The sequence below is a fragment of the Manis pentadactyla genome, chromosome 4, assembly GCF_030020395.1.
Source record: "Manis pentadactyla isolate mManPen7 chromosome 4, mManPen7.hap1, whole genome shotgun sequence".
NCBI lineage: Eukaryota > Metazoa > Chordata > Mammalia > Pholidota > Manidae > Manis > Manis pentadactyla.
The window spans coordinates 170700864-170720392 of record NC_080022.1 but is presented as its reverse complement, the minus strand read 5'-3'; the positions used below and the strand labels follow the sequence as shown (position 1 = coordinate 170720392).

The 19529-nt window shown below is 39.9% G+C and overlaps 1 protein-coding gene across 5 annotated transcripts in view; it reads left to right on the top strand.

Moving 5' to 3' along the window:
* Positions 1-1736: 1736 nt before the first annotated feature.
* STAT3 (signal transducer and activator of transcription 3) overlaps positions 1737-19529 on the top strand; it is a 54885-nt gene continuing 37092 nt past the window's right edge. For 2 of the 5 annotated variants that reach the window (XM_036883302.2, XM_036883303.2), the window contains exon 1: positions 1738-1970. The gene's annotated coding sequence lies outside the window, so the exon portion shown is untranslated. Of the gene's footprint in view, positions 1971-2636; positions 2691-19529 lie in introns of all 5 variants that reach the window. The other 3 variants (XM_036883301.2, XM_036883304.2, XM_036883300.2) reach the window with 3 other exon arrangements.

The following is a 19529-nucleotide window of genomic DNA, read 5'->3' as shown; positions in this document are numbered from 1 at the left end:
AAATAATGTGAACTCTCCTATCTGTTATCCATAATTGTTGTGAGAAAGGAAAGAGGTAATGAGTAAGTGCTTTGTAAACAATAAATAAACAAATATTAGACCCTCTGTAATTAGGGAGGCAGTCAACTGCATGGGATAGCACAGCTAAAGTAGAGTTTAGGTGAGGTAGGAGGTTGGGGACATCTGTCCTACGGTGAATGTAAAGATGAATGCCATGATACACATACTCACACACACACACTACAGATAAATACCACACTGGGAATGGGTCTACAGAAGGGCGTTGGGAAACTCCCAATCCTACCACCAGCAACCCTGCCAGTAGCTCTATAAATATTCTCACCTTTCACTTGGATGTAAGGTTGTCCAAATATCCAAATCTGGATTCTTTGGCTGGGTCTCACGTATCTAGCAATCCAGGAGAATTTGTGAGTAAAAGTTCATGATATATAATTTCTGGGGTAAGAATTCATAGTCCCCAGCAGACTCTTGGAAGGATCTGTGACCCTCTCAAAGGTTAAGAGTCATTGATCTTCTCACCAGAAATTAATAAGAATAGCTGTCCTTGGGGAGAAGGAGTGGTGGGGTAAGAGGGGAGATTTTCATTTTTAACTTCGAACTTCTCTGAATCGTTTGAATTTTCTAACCACGAACATGTGTTAGTTTCATTGAAAAAACTGTCATCAGGGGTCAGCTGGGTGGTGAGATAACCCGGTTACTTTTAAGATTTCATCTTTATACCTCTTTGTATTCAACAAACACAAATAGGTGTTGTTTAAAAAAAACCCCAAACCCTGATAGTATCAGTACACACACAAATCACTCTATTATGCAAAGTACATCCTTTATTTTGTAAGGTAAAATGTCTACATTTCCTCTTAACTACTGGCTTCAGTGCAGTAAAACTTGAAGTAGATGAGACGAAAAACAAAAAGGCAGGCAATTTCAAGTATTTCAACCCAGACGAAAAAAAATAATGTGTATACGTGTCAATCTTCGTATGTATGCTCTTTTGCATTCCCGTGAACCGGCCAATGTGCTAGCCGTTGGCGTTTAATGCGCAAGACGACGGAACGGAGGACAGGGTTTAATCTACGACCCTCTCCCCACGCACTCTAGTAATTACTCTATTTCCACGTCATGTTTCCGGGTGTGTGTGTCCCGACTCACGCACAAACTGAAGTTCAAAGCAAGCGGGAGTCACCCATGTTCTTTTTGCTGTCCCCAGAAACCCAATTCTGGCGTTGGGCCCCTTAAGGATCTGGCGTTACCTGGGGACTAACTGGCTGATTCCCACGTGGTAAGTGGCTCCTAACCTCTCCCCCACGTGGCGCCAAGGACCGGGAAAAGGGAAAGCAGGCAGAGGAGAGCCGCATCAGGGGCATTTAAGTGTCTTGACGTCACGCGCTGCCAGGAACTCAGCTGAGTTTTCATCAGGATATTCCGGTCATCTTCCCTCCCTCCCACCGGGCCTCTGCCCAAGGCTTCGGCTCTTTCCCAGCTGCTGGGGAGGGAGGAGCTCTAATCCTCGGAACAGCCAACACTGGGGCGTTCCCAGCCTTGCCATGGCTCCGCCCTTCCCACAGAGGATCTCCTCATTGGTCAGCGGGTGGGGCTTTGGGGTGTACCGTTCACGTACCAAGGCCTTTGGATGGTCGAGTAAACTGGCCGTCTCATGAATTATGCAGGAGCGGCATGTCTGGGCCGGGTCGGGGCTGGGCGGGGATTGGCTGGAGGGGCCGTAATTCAGCGGCTTCCGGAGCTGCAGCGGCGTAGCCTGGGAGGGGGAGTTTGGGGTTCCGACGTCGCCGCGGAGGGAGCGAGCCCGAACCGGATCTTTGACTAGCACCCCTGCTGTACGCTCTCTCGCCGCGTCCGCTAGGAGAAGCCCAGCGGCCTGAGGGAGCCCCGCGGCCCGCACCCCGGCGCAAGCGCAGCCCCGGCCTGTCGGGCCTAAGCCCGAGAAACAGGTGAAGGGGGTGAAGGGTGGGGCCGACCCCCACACCTCGTGACGGTTGTTGGGCCTGGGGATCCCCGGGGGCGCCGAAAGGCCGGGAGCCTCTGGGGTGTTTGGGAGAGTAGTGGGCTGGGGGATACGAAGAGACACGGAGGGTCGCTCAGAAGGGACAACTCCCCGGGATGACAGGAGCGGGCCTCTTAAGGGACAGGGGGTGCTGGAAGGAAGTTTCGTTCCTCTCATTTAAGGGGAGACGCTAAGGAAGAGAGAGAATGGGCTCGAGGGGGAGGGCCATGGGGCGAGGGTACTCTAGGGTGGGAGTGGCTCGAGTAAGGGACAGCCCCCCGTTCCCTGCTCCCTGAGGCTCTGGGGACGTTCTGGCTGCTGGAGCGACTGTCACGCCGGCGGAGATCACGGGGGTGGGGGGCGTTTGGAAAGAGCTGCTTCTGCTCCTCCCGGCGGGGCCTGGCGGCTCCCGGCTGAGCCACTTCCTCGGCCTTGCCCTATTCCCACTCCTTTTGGATCCACCCGTGCTCCTCTGGAAGTAGGAATAGGTGTCTTTCCCCGCAGCCTCACGGACGGGTTGGTTGTGGGTAGGATTATTGCATAAGAATCAAGTTTCCTGTAGAGAAATTGGCAGTCTTGTACTCTTTCTAAATTCCTTCCCGTCTTTTTCTAGGTTAAGCCGTGCTTTTCTCCTCCCCCTTCTAGAAAAAAATAAAACCTCCATCAGGTCAGTTCTAGAGAGAAATAAATCTCTTTCTTTCTTGAATTGTTACTTTTTAAACACCTGGTAAATTCAGCCAGAAGATAAATAATTGAGCGCTTGCGTTTACTTCATTGTGGTGTTGCTTAATTGCATAGGACAGAATGAACCAATCGAGAGTGGGAGTTTTTGTTTTAGAGCCAAGATCTTGGGTAAATGCAGAGGGAAACAAAGACAGACTGGCTTTGGCTAAGCCATGTGTACAAACTTTACCTGTGTTTATGGGGGGTGTTTGAGCTTGTTAGCAAAATTCAGAACGTCATTCTGGTTGCTTTATCCATGTTTAGTACACATCCCTCTGTGTTAATGTCAAGTGGGTGTATGATATTGACACCCTTTTTCTTATTAAAAATGTGTATAATGTGTACCTGCAGTTCTTCGTTTTGTTTTTTATCATGTGTGCATATAAAGAGTATATTCTGTGTATGGTGTAACTTTTTGGCTGGCTGTGCTGGTAAAGCATTGATTTGAATAAATGAGAGTGGGAAGTCATCTCAATCTTCTACATATGGATTTACCCTGTATTATGACTTGATTTAGCCCATTTTCTATTTATCTTATTTTAAGTATGTCCGTGTTCCAGGAGTCAGCACGTTTATTTCCTTACTATGTGTGTCAGACTGGATTGCCAGCAGAATTTTCACTCAGACATTTGCATAGTGGGTTGGGGCAAGAAGTCTGGAATAAAAAAAAAATTGTTGATGTTGGAGGGTTGATTTTAGACTCTATATTTGTTAGTACACCCACCACAAAGAACCACTAGCAAATTAATGAATCTTTTGTTTTTATGTGTAGTACTTTGGGGAAGAATAACATTAAGAAATAGCCATAGCTATAACTTGACCTACAAAGGGCAGAGAGTTCTCATAACATGAACCCCATTTTACAGAGAAGGAAATTAAGGCCAAAAAACAAGGCACTTACCTAAGGCAACCATAGGGATTAACTCATACCTTCTGTATATTTTGTGGTCTTTTGACTATTTGTGCTTAAGTATTAGATCTTGATTTAAAGGTGAGTATAGGCCCTGCTGGGAGAAGTGTCAGTGAAATTCTAATATATACCTGGACAGTGAAATACCACCACTAGGCTGTAAGACTCCAAGGGAGATATTTAATAAACAGATGAAAAAAGAAGTACAAATAGGGTTCACTTAAGTTACTTTTCTATCTAACTGCTATTCTAACTTGGGAAGTTTTTAGTTGGCATAATTTGTTATCAGATTTAACTGTTTGCTAATGAAAGACTTATTTATTTAGGCAAGCTTGTGAGTGGTAAACAGTCATGACCTAAAGTGTCATTTAAACCAGACTTCCTTGTGGCCTGATCACTGCTCATTTGTGTCTCTGGCAAGTTGCCTTCTGCCTGTCTCCTTGCGTCTTTGACATTCAGTTGTGAGATGAGGCAGAGATAGGGACCATCATTCCAGATGCAAAGTCCCACACCTTTTTACCTTGTAGTTTTCGCCCAGCTGGTGTACAGATCAGTAAATCCTTATTTTTGCTACTTTGTGAAAGTTGCCTTCTTCACAGAATATGCAGTCTACTAAGGGGACTTGGTAAATGCTTTGTCTATACAATGTAACATTTTATCCTCTAAGAACTGGTGAGACATTAAGCCTGTGTAGCCCAACAAGGTAGCTACTATTTATTAAAAATAATACAGCTCAGCTATAGAACATTCCCTTATCATGGGGTGTTCTGTTGGACAGTGTTGCACTAACACTACAGTCATCAGAGGAAGGGGACATTATAAGATCTGGAGTAGTCTAGGAGGTCTCATGACCAAAGGAGAGATTTGATCTGGGTACCAAATAATGGTTGGAATTTGAGAGAAAAAAGAATTTGGGATGTGTGGTGATATAGCACAAACAAAATCCTGGTAGATTAGGAAGATAATGGTAAATTAGGGGAGGCATGCCTATTTATTAAAGCCCTTGAATGCAAGACCAAGGAATTTTAATTCTCTCCTTTTGTTGGGGAAGATTTTAAGGATTTTTGAGGCTGAGTACTGGTGTTTAATGGTTATGGAATTCCTGTTATATGTCAGGACCCTGCCTGATGTTGGTTAATTTGTACAAAGTCAGTCAGTGCCCATGGCCTGTGCCCCAGGGGAGTAGTCATTGAGGCTGACCTTATAAATGGCCAGCACCCAAAGAGAAGTGTCCTGACTTATCAGATTTGTGTGCTTATGTGCAGAAATGTTTTTTTGAGGATTTTTAATTGGCTACAAATGACCACTCACATTTTATATCTTCTCTATTTAAAAATTTTTGCTGTAACTTTTGGGTCATTCATAAAAAATACAAGAGAGCACTTAAGAGACATCCCCAAATCCTGAAGAACACAGGCTGCCCTGGAGCAGCCTTGGTGAGATCCGGTAGGATGACATCGCTGGGCTGCATCAATCTTTGTTGGTTATGATGCAAAGAATTAATATTGTGGCTACACGTTTGTTGCTACGTACTTTGGCTTACTATGATGCACTTTAGTTAGGATGGCCAGATGGTACTTTGATGGTAAATTGTTTAAAACATGTCCAGTTTTTAAAAGAAATAGCATGTGGAGGAAAGCATTTCTATTCTGGTCACTTCTCATTTATCATGTTTGGATTACCACAACTCTTAGGTCAAACTGGCAAACCTATATTGAGACCCAATTACTATGCTAGGTGGGATCAAAGAATAGTGAAATACGGTCCCTGTTTTCATGGAACTGGAGGTATTATTGTGGGGGCCACAGTGTGTGCTGTGTCTGTATGGACTTAGAGTAGGGGAGTTGATGGGGTAATGGTTCAAAGCTCAGGCTCTGGAGTCACACAGATCTGTGTTAGGATCCTGTATCTGTCACTTCCTAATCAGAATCTGAGCCTCAGTTTTCTTATCTGTAAAAGGAGAGGATAACTATACCTATGTCCTAGGGCTATTGAAAATTCAGTGAGATAATGCAGTTAAAAAGCTTAGCATAAATACCTGGCACACAGTATGAACTCCATAAGTCCCGGTTTTTATTATATGTCCAAGAAAACAGATTAATTCCTCAGGGGTGAGAAAAAGGCTCTATCGTAAAGGGGTTTTCTCAGGTGGGAACAGCTGAATAGGATCTTGTAGGATGAATAGGAATTCTCCCAACAAAGTGGAGTGGTGAGCAGTTGTATTCAAGGCCAAAGGAACATGAGTGTGCAGAGGCCTAAAACAGCATAGTGTGTTCAGGGACCTGTACATGGAAATTCTTAATTTGGGAGAACTAAGCTGAGGGGAAAGGACACTGCTGAGCCATAGCTCTTAGCCCTCTCCTCTGTTATTAATTTGGTTCAAATGTCATTAAAGTAAGTTGTCCTGTTTACAAAAGTAATTCATGCTATTGTAAAAAAAAAAATTCAATTTGTAGAAATATAAACTTTGTATTTTACGTATATCCTGTTAATAATTTGGTGTGTATTTCTTCAGATTTTTTGCACCTGTTTCTGCTTACCAATTTATCTTGGGCATGTTTATTACAAATTTATTTCTAACAGCCTAATAAAAGGGTAATAAGGAAGGCAAATCTGTCCCTCAAATAAAATAAGGTTTGTATTATCTGACTTTCCTTTCTGCTAGCTCCATCTGTAAGAATAAATGACTTTTGCTAATCATTGAACTTTTACTTGACCTTTGACCTTTTAACTATATTAGACAAGGAACTTACACATTTTGAGCTTTTCTAGGGTAACTGTTTTCAAGGTGTTGAAACACTTAGGTGGTGTTGCCTGGTCTGAAGTTGCTACAGGAGCTATGTGGTCAGGTTCCTGGGGCTTTAATCCCAGATGCACTACCTCTTAGATCTTGGGTCAGTTGCTTTAACTTTTTTGTGTTTCAGTTTCTTTATCCATAAAATGCAGATACTAGGTCCGATTGCAGGGGAGTTGTGAGGATTAGGAAAGATAATGTATAAAGTACTTTGCATAGTACCAAGTGGACAGCTCAAATTTGAGTGCTAATAATTACTAACACTAAAAACTGCAGTATATAACTACAAAGTCAGGCAAGTTATGATTCATGGTAGCTATGAATGACCCAAAAGAAAGAAGGAGTAATTGAGGGATTCTAACCTAATAGGAAAAAAACTAAATGAACAGGGAGCGGGGAATTTTCATTATGGTGGGGAGATGGAGGCTATCGTGTTAAAGAAATAGGCAAGGCAAACCATAAATTCCTGTTTATGTGAATGCCCTGTGATAAGTCTCTTTGCATCTTCCAAAAGCTATATTGCTGCCTATTTATTTTAAGTAGTATTCAACATACAAACACATTAAAAATGTATTGTCACTTAGGAATTGAAATAGTCCCTTGGAGTTCTTCATGACGAAGGTATGAGGGGCAGAGGAGTCAGACAAGGAGGGTGGGACAGGGTACGGCATAGGGCTAAGACAGCATCTCAAGTGGACTGAGTGATCTCTGAGGCTGGGAGGGGATTGTCCCTTGACATTTGTACATCATATACACATGGGTGTTCTTGCGTGTGTGTGTGTGTGTGTGTATGCATGCTTGTGTTTTCATTCCAGGAGTAGAGCTTTAGCTTCCTGTCCTGTAACTTGGCAAACTCATCTGTATTCAAAATAGCCTTGTGAAGAAGAACCGCTCCACTTCATCTTGAAACAGGTTCTGTTGCACCAGTTCTCCAGTTTGGGATCCAAGAAGGCAGGAAAGAAAAGGCCTCCCAGTTGTTTCTGGCCCGTATGTGGGACAGGAGGAAGCCAGCAGAGCTTGAAAGAGAAAGTAAACCTTCTCGTAAATAAATGGCACCCCTATTGTGGAGGAGGAGTGCAAATTATTAGGGGGATATTTGGGTAGTTTTTGTAGAAGCCATTTCTGAAAACTGATTTAGATGAGCGAAGGTAGGCCCAATTTAGGAAAACCCTGCTTCATCTGGTGTTAACCACCTGTCTTCCTGCTTTGTTGATTGATTTTATTAGTTTTCATATCCTGACTTCTCATTCTCATTATGAGAGTTGGTGGATTAGAGCCTGAATCTGAGCATCTGCTTAGGTGAAAGCTTCCTAAACTGTTTATTGCATCTTTTCTCATGCTAATCTTCTTTTGCTGTTTAGCAAACACTGTTTTTCTGACAGGATCTAAAGCATTAGACTTTTCTTTTGTTTCTCCCTTCTTCATCCTTCTCCAGCCCACCCACCCAAATTATAATCCTCAAAACCCAGATGCTAGCTGTGTAATTACCTCTCCTAAAAACCAACAAAGCGCAATATTGCATTGAGTGAAATTAAAATAGTTGGCTTTGGAATTTTTTTCTACTTGTGGTTTAGACACAATAAATATTTAATCTTAGTTTGTATTTGGGCCTCTTTTTATCAGTATGTTTACTAAAGCAAATTTATTGAAACATTAATCAAGATAAATCATAATTAGGATGGAAACTATCTTATGCATGGGACAGGTGGGATATTGAAACATTCTGAAGCTGAGTATCAATATTTATTCTTAATCCTATGTGTTATTGTCCCTTTGCATTAGAGTGGACTGTAAGGGGGCCGAAGTATATGGGACACTTTAGGGTCCTAATTACTGTGTTGTAGAATCCTAGATTCATGGAGCCATCCAAGGTTCCTGTACCACTGTGCTACCAGATGTTGATAGCAGGGAAGATTGTGCCAGTTGAGGAACAGGGTTTTTTTCTGTACTTTCTGCTTAATTTTGCTTTGAACCTTAAACTGCTCTAAAAAGTAAAGCTTACTAATTTAAAAAAAAATCCTGTTTCTGCAGAAATATTGAGGTGTCCTGGGTTAGAAGTGCCCTGTATACAGCTGTATGATTCTTATACTTCAACCTCAGTTTATCCTAAGCTTTACCGTGAGAATACCATTCTTTTATACCCAGTGAGACTATTTCCCAAGTAATGGAGAATGAAGCTGGAGGTGCAGGGATAGAGAAGATGGAATCTGGATCAAACTTCTTCCCCTTGCCCTAGAAAAGATGAATGCTAGTCTTAGCCACAGATCTGCAGCAAGCATATATCAGTTCTGTTTTTCAGTTCCAGATTCCAGTTTCCTTTATTGTAAAAGCAGTATTTTAGAAAAGTTTACATTAATCATTAGTACAAAAAGGTGTGTGGAAAATGGAAAGTCTCTTCACCTCATCCTCTGAACTCTTTCCCAGGGATAGGTACTTACCTGTTTCTTACTTATCTTTCCAGAGTGACTTCAAGTGTATACATATTTCAATTTCAAGTGTGTACATACTATTTTTTCTTTCCACAGATGGTAGCACATTATACACATAACTCTGTTTCTTGCTTTTCTGTCACCTTAGGAAACACTCCATGTGAATATGTTTGTGTCCACTTTATGTTTTTAAGATCTGCATAGTAGTATTTCAGGCTATGGATTTCATAATTTATTTAATTAATCTAATGATAGGCATAGATGGTTTGCAGAATCTGAAGACAGAAAAACAATGTAAATATCTTCATATTTGTCTTTGGGCACATATGAATAGCTCTGTACATACATGCTTTAAATGTTTTGATCATAATAGGTATACTGTTAAGAAATGTAGCTTTTCAGTTAACAGAGTGCACATTTTCCTTTTTAAACTTAAACTTAAAATTCAGGGAAAAGTCTAGCTACTTCATTAAATGAAACCCCAGTGTGTGTCTGTCACTTGGTCAAATAGGAATTGTTGCAAACCACCCCTTTGCCCCACCAGTTTTTTTTAAAGCTTGCTGTTCATGTACCTATGATGTCAGAGCCCAGCTTCTGTTAATTTCACCCACTCCATCCTAAAACAGAACAGTTCTGTGTAAGCACCACTACTGCTTTGGCAAGTGGGGCAGAGGTTGTTTTTGTTTTTTTGCATTGTCCCGATGGATGGATTGCTCCTTGGTGGTTCAGTTTTGAGTTGTCTATAGGAGCAATTCTCAGAGTATAGTTCACAGTTCCCTGGGGGTCCCTGAGATCTTTGCAGGGGGGTCTTTGATACCAAAACTGTTTTCATAACACATAAAAATATTTGTGTTACTTTCTTGTCTTCTGCACTTACACTAATAATCATTGTATTTAGTGCACTCACAGAAAAATAACCTGATTTCACTTAAGGATAAAAACACTGCTGCTGCATACAGAAGTGTGATGGTTGTCTCAAGGAAAATCTTTTGTGGAATTGACTTGGAGTCTCAAACTAGCTGCTTTTTTCATGAAACACCATTTTTATTTGAAAGAATGACTGATGGACCAGTTGAGATATTGGTAGACATTTTCTCAAAAATGAAAGAAGGGAACCTGTCTCCTGAAGGAAAAAACTGACAATATTTGTTGCCAGTGAAAATTAGAATTTGAGAAAACTTGTATTCACTGCTGTAAGTTGGACAGCTTCCCAGTATTAATGAATTTAATTTTTTGATGGCAACAAATATGATTTTTTGATAGTTTATAGTGAAATGTGTCAACATTCGGAAGGTCTGCTATATCTCTGAAATAGTGTTTTCCAAATGATTAATGCATGACATTACAAGATCCTGCATGGGAAAACACTCTCTTCAAAATGCAAGACAGACTAACGAATCTTAATGTAATTGAGTATGAAAATTTCATTGATAGGGTTTCAGAATCCACACTGCATCTAACCTTTAAGAAACTACCACTCGACAAGTTTGGTGTAGTATTAAAGAATATTCAAAATTATCTGAAAAGGCTATTAAGGTTATTCTCCCTTTTCCACCTAGTGTGAGGTCAAATTTCCTTCATAGAGTTTAGCCAACACAACACACTGTAACACACTGATTACAAAACAGAGCTGAGAATCCAGCTGTCTTCTATTAAGTCAGACATTAGAGAAATTTCCAAAACTTTAACACTACCACTCTTTTACACTAAATTTTTGTTGTTTTGGAAAATATAGTTATTTTTCATAGAAGTGTTGTTATTCATGTTAACATGCAATTGGTTTATTATCTTTTGAATGAATTAATAAATATTTGTAAAATTCTCAGTTTTCATTCCTAATATAATAAATACTAATAGATATACCCTCCATAAACAAAAGCTCTGTGGGGTCCTCAGTGTTTAAGGACATGAAGGGGTTTTGAGAGCAGAAGTTTGAGAAGTGCTTGTCTGAAGGCTTTAGCTTAAGAACCTCTGGTGTACTTGTCTGAAAAAGAAAAAGATTCTATGGTTCTGCCCCAGAGAGTCTGGTTTAGTAGATGTAGGGTCATTTTAGCAGGCAATCCGGTATTTTGATGCAGGTGATCCTTGGTCTAAGAAATGCTGTTCTTAAAGGACCATTAGCTATAAAGTGTTTTTTCAGATCAGTAAAGTCTGTCCACACGGTTTAGAAATTATTACTGTTCTGGAGATAAAAATAAATGGTGGAGTAGCTATGTAGTCTACTAAGGAAAATGTTTTGGGGATTTCTTTTTATTCTGTTTACTCTTGTTAGTATTTATGGACCTGAATATTAATCAGGACTGGATTATGACTATCAAAAGAATCATGACTTTATCAGATTAATATTCAGTCTGGCTTTGATAGACTATCCATGAACATATTAAAACAGTTCTGACTGCTTGGATTGATTTTATTTACCAGAATTATCCTCAAATTCTATCAGAAGTGTTCTATTTCAGACATGTCTTTTTTTTATTCTATTTTTTTTAAGTTAAAGTGTCATTGATATACGATCTACAGTGGTTTCACATGCACAACACAGTCGTTCATCATTCACCCATATTATCAAGACCTCACTCCCCCATCCATTGCAGTCACTGTCTATCAACTGGTAAGATGTAGAGTCAATAATTGTATTCTCCATGCTGTACTACCATCCCTGTGACCTACTTATATTGTGATTGCGAATTACAGATTTCCTTAATCCCCAACCTCTCCCCTTTGCTAACAACTAGTCTCTTCTTGGTGTCTAGGAGTCTACTGCTATTTTGTTCAGACCTGTCTTTATAATAAAGTTAACTTTCATTTATTATATATAACATAGTAAAGCTCTCCCTTTCTTCTTGTAATTGTGTAACAAGTTCAAAGAGAAGTTTACTTATCAGAGATCACACAGCAGAGATAAGACTTAGAAGCAGATATTTGACTCATTTAGCTTGAGAGTTTGAAAAGTCCAAATTTGTTTTCTGGCTCTACCTTTATCTGTGTGGTCACCTAACATTTCAGTCCTTATCTGTAATATGGGAATAACCACCTACTTGATAACATTGTGACATTATCTTGGCCACCTCTGGGCTCTCATGGCTGAGTTCTTGACTGGAAGATCCAATGTGAGTCCATGCTTCAGGCCAGTTTCTGTAGGGATGTAATTTTTAGAATTTAGATAACAAGCTACCCTCAGTGCGAAGTGGAATAGTTTCTAAATTCTTCATTATTTTCTTTGTAAGTATTTATTTTCTTTTTAAGTAATGTCTTCTACCTCACTTACATTGTCAGATTATAATTTCATGAGTAAGTGAGCTTTTGCATAACCTCTTGTGTGGAGAGTAGTGGATAAGATCAGGTGTTCGTTCTCTGATGAGTGCTCACATCATGCAAAACTATAATGTACGATGAGGTCACTTATTTTTCCAAATGTATTATTCATTTTGATAAGGCTTTCCTAGAAAAGCTTGTTTAATTGGGGAGGTAACTTATCTTCTATCTTGAATATCATTTAAACTTTATGGGTCAGATTTATGTTTTTAAAATATTTTTCATAAAGCTCAATTCATACATTTAAAGAATTAATAGACTTTTTTTTAAGAGCAGTTTTAGGTTTACAGAAAAATTGAGCAAAAAGTACAGAGTTCTCAGATACCCACTCTGTTATCTCCCCCAAAGTTTCTCCAATTATTAACATGTTGCATTAGTGTGGTACATTTGTTACAATTGTTGAGCCAATACTGATACATAGTTATTAATTAAAACCCATAGTTTACATTAGTTGTTCACTCTGTTGTACATTCTGTGGAATTTGGCAAATGTATAATGACATATATCCACCATGATAGCATCATACAAAACAGTTTCACTGCCCTAAAAAATTCCCTCTATTCCACCTATTCATCCCTCCTCTCCCCAGCCCCTTGAACCTACTGACCTTTTTACTATCTCCAGTAATTTTGTCTCTTCCAGAATATCGTATAGTTGGTATATGGTATGTAACCATTTCAGACTGTCTTTTTACACTTAATATTTATTCAAATTCCTCCCAAGTCTTTCAGTGGCTTAGTAATAGCACATTTCTTTTTATTGCACAATAATATTCCATTGTCTGTATGTACCATGGTTTGTTTATCCATTCACCTATTGAAGGACATCTTGATGGAGTCCCAGTTTTGGCAGTTATGAATAAAGCTGCTGTAAATATTTGTGTGCAGGGCTTTATGTAGATAAAAGTGTCAGCTCACTTGGATAAATATCAAGGAGCATGATTGGTAGATCATATGTTAAGAGTATGTTTAGTTTGTAAGAAACTGCCAAACTGTCTTTCAAAGTAGCTGTACCATTTTGCATTCTCACCCAGGAGTGAATGAGAGGTCCTGTTGCTCCACATCCTCACCAGCATTTGGTGGTGTCACTGTTTTGAATTTTGGCCTTTCTAATAAGGTGTGTAGTAATATCTCATTGATTTAATTAGCAATTTCCTAATGGCATATGTCATACCCTTATTTGCCATCTGTGTGTCTTCTTTGGTAAGGTGCCTGTTCAGATCTTGTGCCCATTTTTTTAAAAGTGGGTTGCCTGTTTTCTTAGTTTTGAGAGAGTTTTAGGAGTTCTTTGTGTATTTTGGATATATTTAATTTTCTTAAAACCTTTTCAGATCAAGATACACAAGTGAGAAGATATTCTTCCAGGAGATCCTGAGAACCTTGAGGGCAATGAATCCCAGGGAAGAAAAAGTAACAAGAGTGGCTTGAGTGTCTTTCTGGACTTCTTGGTGGATTTGTCTTGGGGTTCAGAAACATTTGGCTGATTGATGGAAGGAAGGAGTGGGAGCTGTGTGCTGAGTGCTTCTCTGCATTGCCAAATTGGATGCCCTCTGTCACCATTATGGTTGCCCTTTTATTGGTATTGGGCACAGCACCAAAAACACCTCTTTTTTCTTAATACACTCTCTTCTCTTGACTTCCGTGACAAGATATTCCCCTGGTTTTTCTTCAGTCTTACTGGTCTTTTCGGTTTCCTTCCTGGTTCAGCCTCTACCTTAACACTAATGTGGAAGTCCTCAAAACTCTGGGGCTTTCTTTTCTTTTTTCTATATTCTCGCCCTAGGTTATTTCATCTGTTACTGTGGCTTTAACTATCATCTCCATCCTAATGAAAACCAAATCTCCAACCCAGGCATCTCTGAGCCCCCAATTCCTGTATCCTGCTGCTTACTTGGCATTTCTCTTTGGACAGCTTGTAGTTGTTCCTGTTTATCGTGCCCAAAATGTAACTCTTAAACTTTCTCACCACAGGCTTGTGCCAGTCTCCCTGCCCAGCTTTCCCCATCTAAGTAAATGGGATCACCATCTATCCCATCCCAACAATCTAGGAATATCCTTAATTCCTCTGTTCTCGCCTGTGTCCGCTTCTTTTTAAATCATCAAATCCTAGTTGGTTCTACTTCTAAAGTTTGCTTAAATTCCTTTACTTGTCTCATCCTGACTTCTCTCCCCACTCTGTGGTAGACTAGATACCCTGAAAACCTTCCTGTACAAAACACCAAGAAATGTTGGATAAACTGAACTCTCTAGAAAATTAGGGAAATCTTCACAGGCAAAAATCAAATGGAACCTCACCCCAAAAAAAGAGAAGTCAGCCTATGACAAGGATGGGGAAGGGGGCTTCACTTATCTTTGTTACTAAGGATTTCTAGTTTATCATCCACTCTAGACAGGGGACAAGACCTTAGTCTTGGTGAGGAACTGGCCCTGCCAAGTCTCCTAAAAGAATTCCTAAGCATAGGCCTGCCCATTGTAAGATTTGAATTTATACTATGTTTTTAGTCCTGGAAACTCCAAACTGAGATTTTAACATAAAATGGTCTGTTTCCTTTAAAAGTCAGAAAGTCAGAACAAATAGTTATTTCCTCCAAGATGCCTTCCCTGACTATGTGAAGTATGCCAGCTTGGCCTCAGTCACTCACTATCCCATCATCGTTACTGCTATAGTCACAAATCCCTTCCCAGTTTCTTGTCTATCTTCCCATCTGTCCTTTTTCATCACTCAGTACCCTGCCCTCGGTTCCAGACTACTTTTTTTTTTGAATAAATAAATGAACAAATGAATGTAGTAAGGAGGTGCCTTCTGAGAGAAGATAAAATGATGTTACCTCAATTTTATTTTATTTTGGTACTAAGCCTTTCACTTTAAAATATAATTTTAATTTCTATCCAGGTAATACATATAAATAATTTGGAAATTGAATATTGAAAGACATTGAAAACAACAGTCTTCTGTCCCAGTCCTTCTCACTTCCAAGTGTTGCTTCCCAAAGATAGCTCACTTGCACAGCATTTGGCTTTTTCTTCTGGTGGTGACTTAATGCTTCTAAGAAATATGCTTCACACTGCTATTTTTTGATACATCAAATTTGAGACACCTTTTACTTTCCTATTATCATTGGTGAAGATTTCTTTTCTTTCACCCCCACTATTCCTTGCCAAATCACGCTTCACAACATGATTGTCATAATTTTTAAACCACTAATCCTATCTTTTATTTATGTTATTTATAATTTATTTTACATATAAAGTATTTATAAGTATTGTTCACTGGCAAGTCAGGTAGTATACTGTGATTATGTTTCCTTCCACTTACAAATATTTGTATTTTCATGGAGTTAACATTTTTATTTTCAAACATTTGTTTAGTTTTCTTATACCTATTGATAACTTCCCCCCGATGTTCCAGCAGGTCTCAAATGCCTGGTGGTTTACTTCAGATACTTAAACACATTGCCCATCTAGTCATTATTTTCTTGGCAACTCCCCAGGCCCATCCCCACCCCTCCTGCTGCAATCCAAGTTTCCTTATACCACCTCTCATATGTTGGATTGCCTTTCTCCTAGGTCCCATGCCTTCCTGTTTCTGGCTTTACTGCTTCGTTTGCTGAAGCACACTGTCTGGTAACTTGCTATCAAGAAAAGGTGCATTGGAAGTACATTTTTTCAGTTATTGAGTGTCTGAAATATCTTCATTCTTTCTCCACACTTGAATGATCAACTGGGTGGGCATTGAATCATTTGCTATCATTTCGAAGGCATTGTTGGCTCAACTGGCTTCAAATCCTTAAGTGTTTGTGTTGAGAATCTGATACGGTAATGATTTCTGATCCTTTCCAAGAGACATGGTTCTTTCTCTGGAAGCTTGTACAACTTTATTCCCACTGTTCTGAAATTTCACAAGTTGTGCCTCAGTGGAGGTCTGTTTTCAATCATGGGATCGAGTACTAGATGGGTTCCTTTCAGTCTGGGAAGGGAAATTCTTACTATTTCTTTGATAATTCCCACCTTACCGTTTTCCCCTTCTCTTTTTCTGTGAATCCTTTGGTCAGGTATTGGATCTTCTGGACAGATCATCTGGGTTTTGTCTCCCCTCTGCTTCTATTTCCCATTTTTGTGTTGTGCATTATATTCTAGGAGATTCCATTGACTCTTTCAACTCATTTATTTAACTTCAAATTCTGGCTGCCGTTTTCAGTTTCAGGAGATTTTTTTCAGCTGCCATTTTCATCCTCATCTTCATTTTATTTTATTCCTGTTTAATGTGCATATTTTGTCTCTCTGAGGTTATTATTTATAGTTTTGTGAAGTTTTTGTATGTCCCTAGTATCCTCTGATTCCTGGGCTCCTCTTTTCTTGTGCTCATCTTGCTCTCTCATGTTGGAGGTTTTCTTCAAAAGCACAGTAGTTCTCTGTTCTTAGTTAAAGTTGAATGGTTTTATGTGCTTGTTGGGATTCACTGGGGGAGTGAGGGGGGTGATTGGGGGAGGCCCCTGGCTGCCAGGGTTCTGGGAGCTGATGTTTATGGCTTGTCACCTAATCTGTTGTTTTAGTTCAGTGACTCTCTTGCTGTCAACTGTGCCTGGTGTCCCCAAGTCCAGACTTGACTTTCCCCAGACAGTAAGTATTGTGCCTCCTGCTGGGTTCAGAGAGGTAGTTACCTGGGGGATCTAAATGCTATTTATGCAGATTTTCCAGCCAGTGGTATTTTCAGCCAAACCTTTTATCCCTGCTTTCAAGCATACTTAACTACCTCCAATTTGGCGTTTTTGGGGGGTTATACAGTGTACTTCTGGTTGGAAATCCCTTTTGCAGACACTTACTGTTCATTTTTCTCAGCTGTGCTAGGTCAATTAGCATCTCTCCACTTGCTGGATTCCAGAATTTTATTCACATATTTTGTTCACTGTCATCTCCTTTACCATTCTTTGTCCTTGTGGCTTTGTACTCATTGCCCCTGCTTTACTGTCACATAGTAGACTTTTGGGTCATCTTCAACCAGAAGATCTGTGTCATGTTCTCTTGAGCACTCCTGTGTTTGCACATTATTATGTTCCCTCTACTTGGACTGGTTGCTCCTTACTCTGTAGCATCACCATCCCTCCTGTATAGCCACTGTTGCATGTAAAATACATACCTACTGGTGTAGCACTATTACATTTGCATGTAGCTATCTTGTTATGTGTCTGCCTTTCTTTCAGGCCAGACTGTCTTATCCTTGATGGGGGACCAGATTGCACAACTCCCAGGAGCACCATTCGCCTTGTTATTTTGGAGTTAGTCCCAGGTGTTCCCCCCCTGGAGTTGTACATTCCTCTTGCTCTAGTAGGGATTGTGAACTTTCCAGTTCTGTGTTCCTCAGGCTCAGCAAAGCATCTGGTAAAGAGGTATTCTAATGTTCAGTGAACCAAGGACACCTCTACATGTAGCCTCCCAGATGTCACAGGGTAGCTAGGAAACCTCTAAGGTGGAAATGTAATGTATAGCATGCAAAACATAGTTAACCATACTGTGTATATTTGAAAGTTGCTAAGAGTAGATCTTAAAAGTTGCCATCACAAGAAAAATAATTTGTAGCTATGTGAGGTGACAGACGTTAACTAAATTTATTGTGGTAAGCAGTTCGCAATATATACGTGTATTAAATCACTGCTTTATACACCTAAAACTAATAAAATGTTATATGTCAGTTATATCACAATAAAACTGGGGGTAAAAGAAAAGAAAACCTCTGAGAAATGTTTTTTTTTCTGTTCATTTTTATCTACTAAGGTCATCTGCTAAGTTATTTGACTAACGTTTTTTTTTACTCCCAACAACAAAATACTTCTCTTCAAGAGAATAACAACTGTGACCCTATTCTTCTGCCTGGATAGATTATTTTCTCTTTGTAGTCAGACTTTTTTCCCCCTTCTAACCATATTTTTCCTGTAAAGTTGAAGGCTTTGATCCCTTCCTTATCTCTCTCGTCGTATTGATGTGCACAGAATCCTAGACTAAGTCCAAGAGGCTGGCTGTTGGATGTTGTTCCCTATGCTCCTGGCAGTGGTCTATTTCCATGTCTGTAAAGTGAGGAGGTTGGATTTTACATATTTTAAGAACTCTTAACAGCAACAAAAGCTTTGTTACAAGTTGGAGCCCAAGTGTCTTCAGGGTAAAGCATTGAAAAGTGGGCAATAGATTTACTTTGTAAAGAGATTAACTGTTAGCTCTAGGTTGGGTCTCCACTTTGGAAATTTCTCAATAAACTTACTCATCCAAGTGGTTTTATGTTTTATGAGAAGCCTCACTGCAGTGTCTACATGTCAGCATTTAGTTATAGCATGATTTCTTAGAAACTCAAATACTTCCAGCAGACACGTCTTGAAATGTCCTTTTTTAGATGATGACAAGGTGCTAAAGTCTCATTACTGCAATTTAAGGAGAAATGACTGTCCTATCTAACAGTTCAGCTTTATAGGAAAAGTCTTATATATTTTTAAAAACTTTCCTTTAGGGCTACCTTTTAATTTAACTTCTGTTGGGAAGCTTTCTATATTTGTTTTGTCACCTAGAATAAGTTTGCATGAATCATTGTACCTAAATAGCTTGTGCTTAAGGAAGACCAGCTTATGCTATTACCTTCTTAAGGTGTTTCAGTCTTTTCTGTGCTAAAAGTATGTTACATTTTTTTTAAAAACTTACTTAATTTTCATTTATTTATTCAACAAATATTTGAGCATTCTCTCTGTGCTGGGGAAGTAGCAGTGAACAAGAAAGAAGTCTGTGTTTTTATGAGCTTACATTCCTAGCAGGTGGTGGTGGAAGGAGATAAAAGAAATATGTGACGTTTAGGAGGGTGATGTGCACTGTGAAGAAACATTCAGCAGGAGTAGTAGATTGCTGTTTTAGGTAGAGTGGTGTCAGGGGACAATCTTGTGCAGAGACCTGAATGAGGGGAGGGAGCATGCCGTGTGGCTACCTGGGGCAAGAGCTTTCCAGGCCAGAGAAGAAAGTACAAAGGCTTGGGGCAGAAAAGAGGGTGGTGTGTTCCAGCAGCAGAAAGGAGACAGTGTTAGCCAAGGGCAGAGCAGAGGAAGAGGAGGTCAGAGGCATCCAGGAGCATTATCTGGTGGGCTGCAGTAGGAGTTTGGATTTTTTTTTCCCAGTGGGTTTTGAGCAGAGGAATGAAATGATCTGACTTATATTTTTAAAGGGTCTGTCAATGTGGAGACTAAGAGGGACAGGATGAGAGCACCAAGACCGAGTGATGTAGAGCAGGCTAGGTAGGGGACAGTGGTGGCCTGGGTTAAGATTGTAGCAGTGGAGGTGGTAAGAAGTCTTCCCACTCTAGATA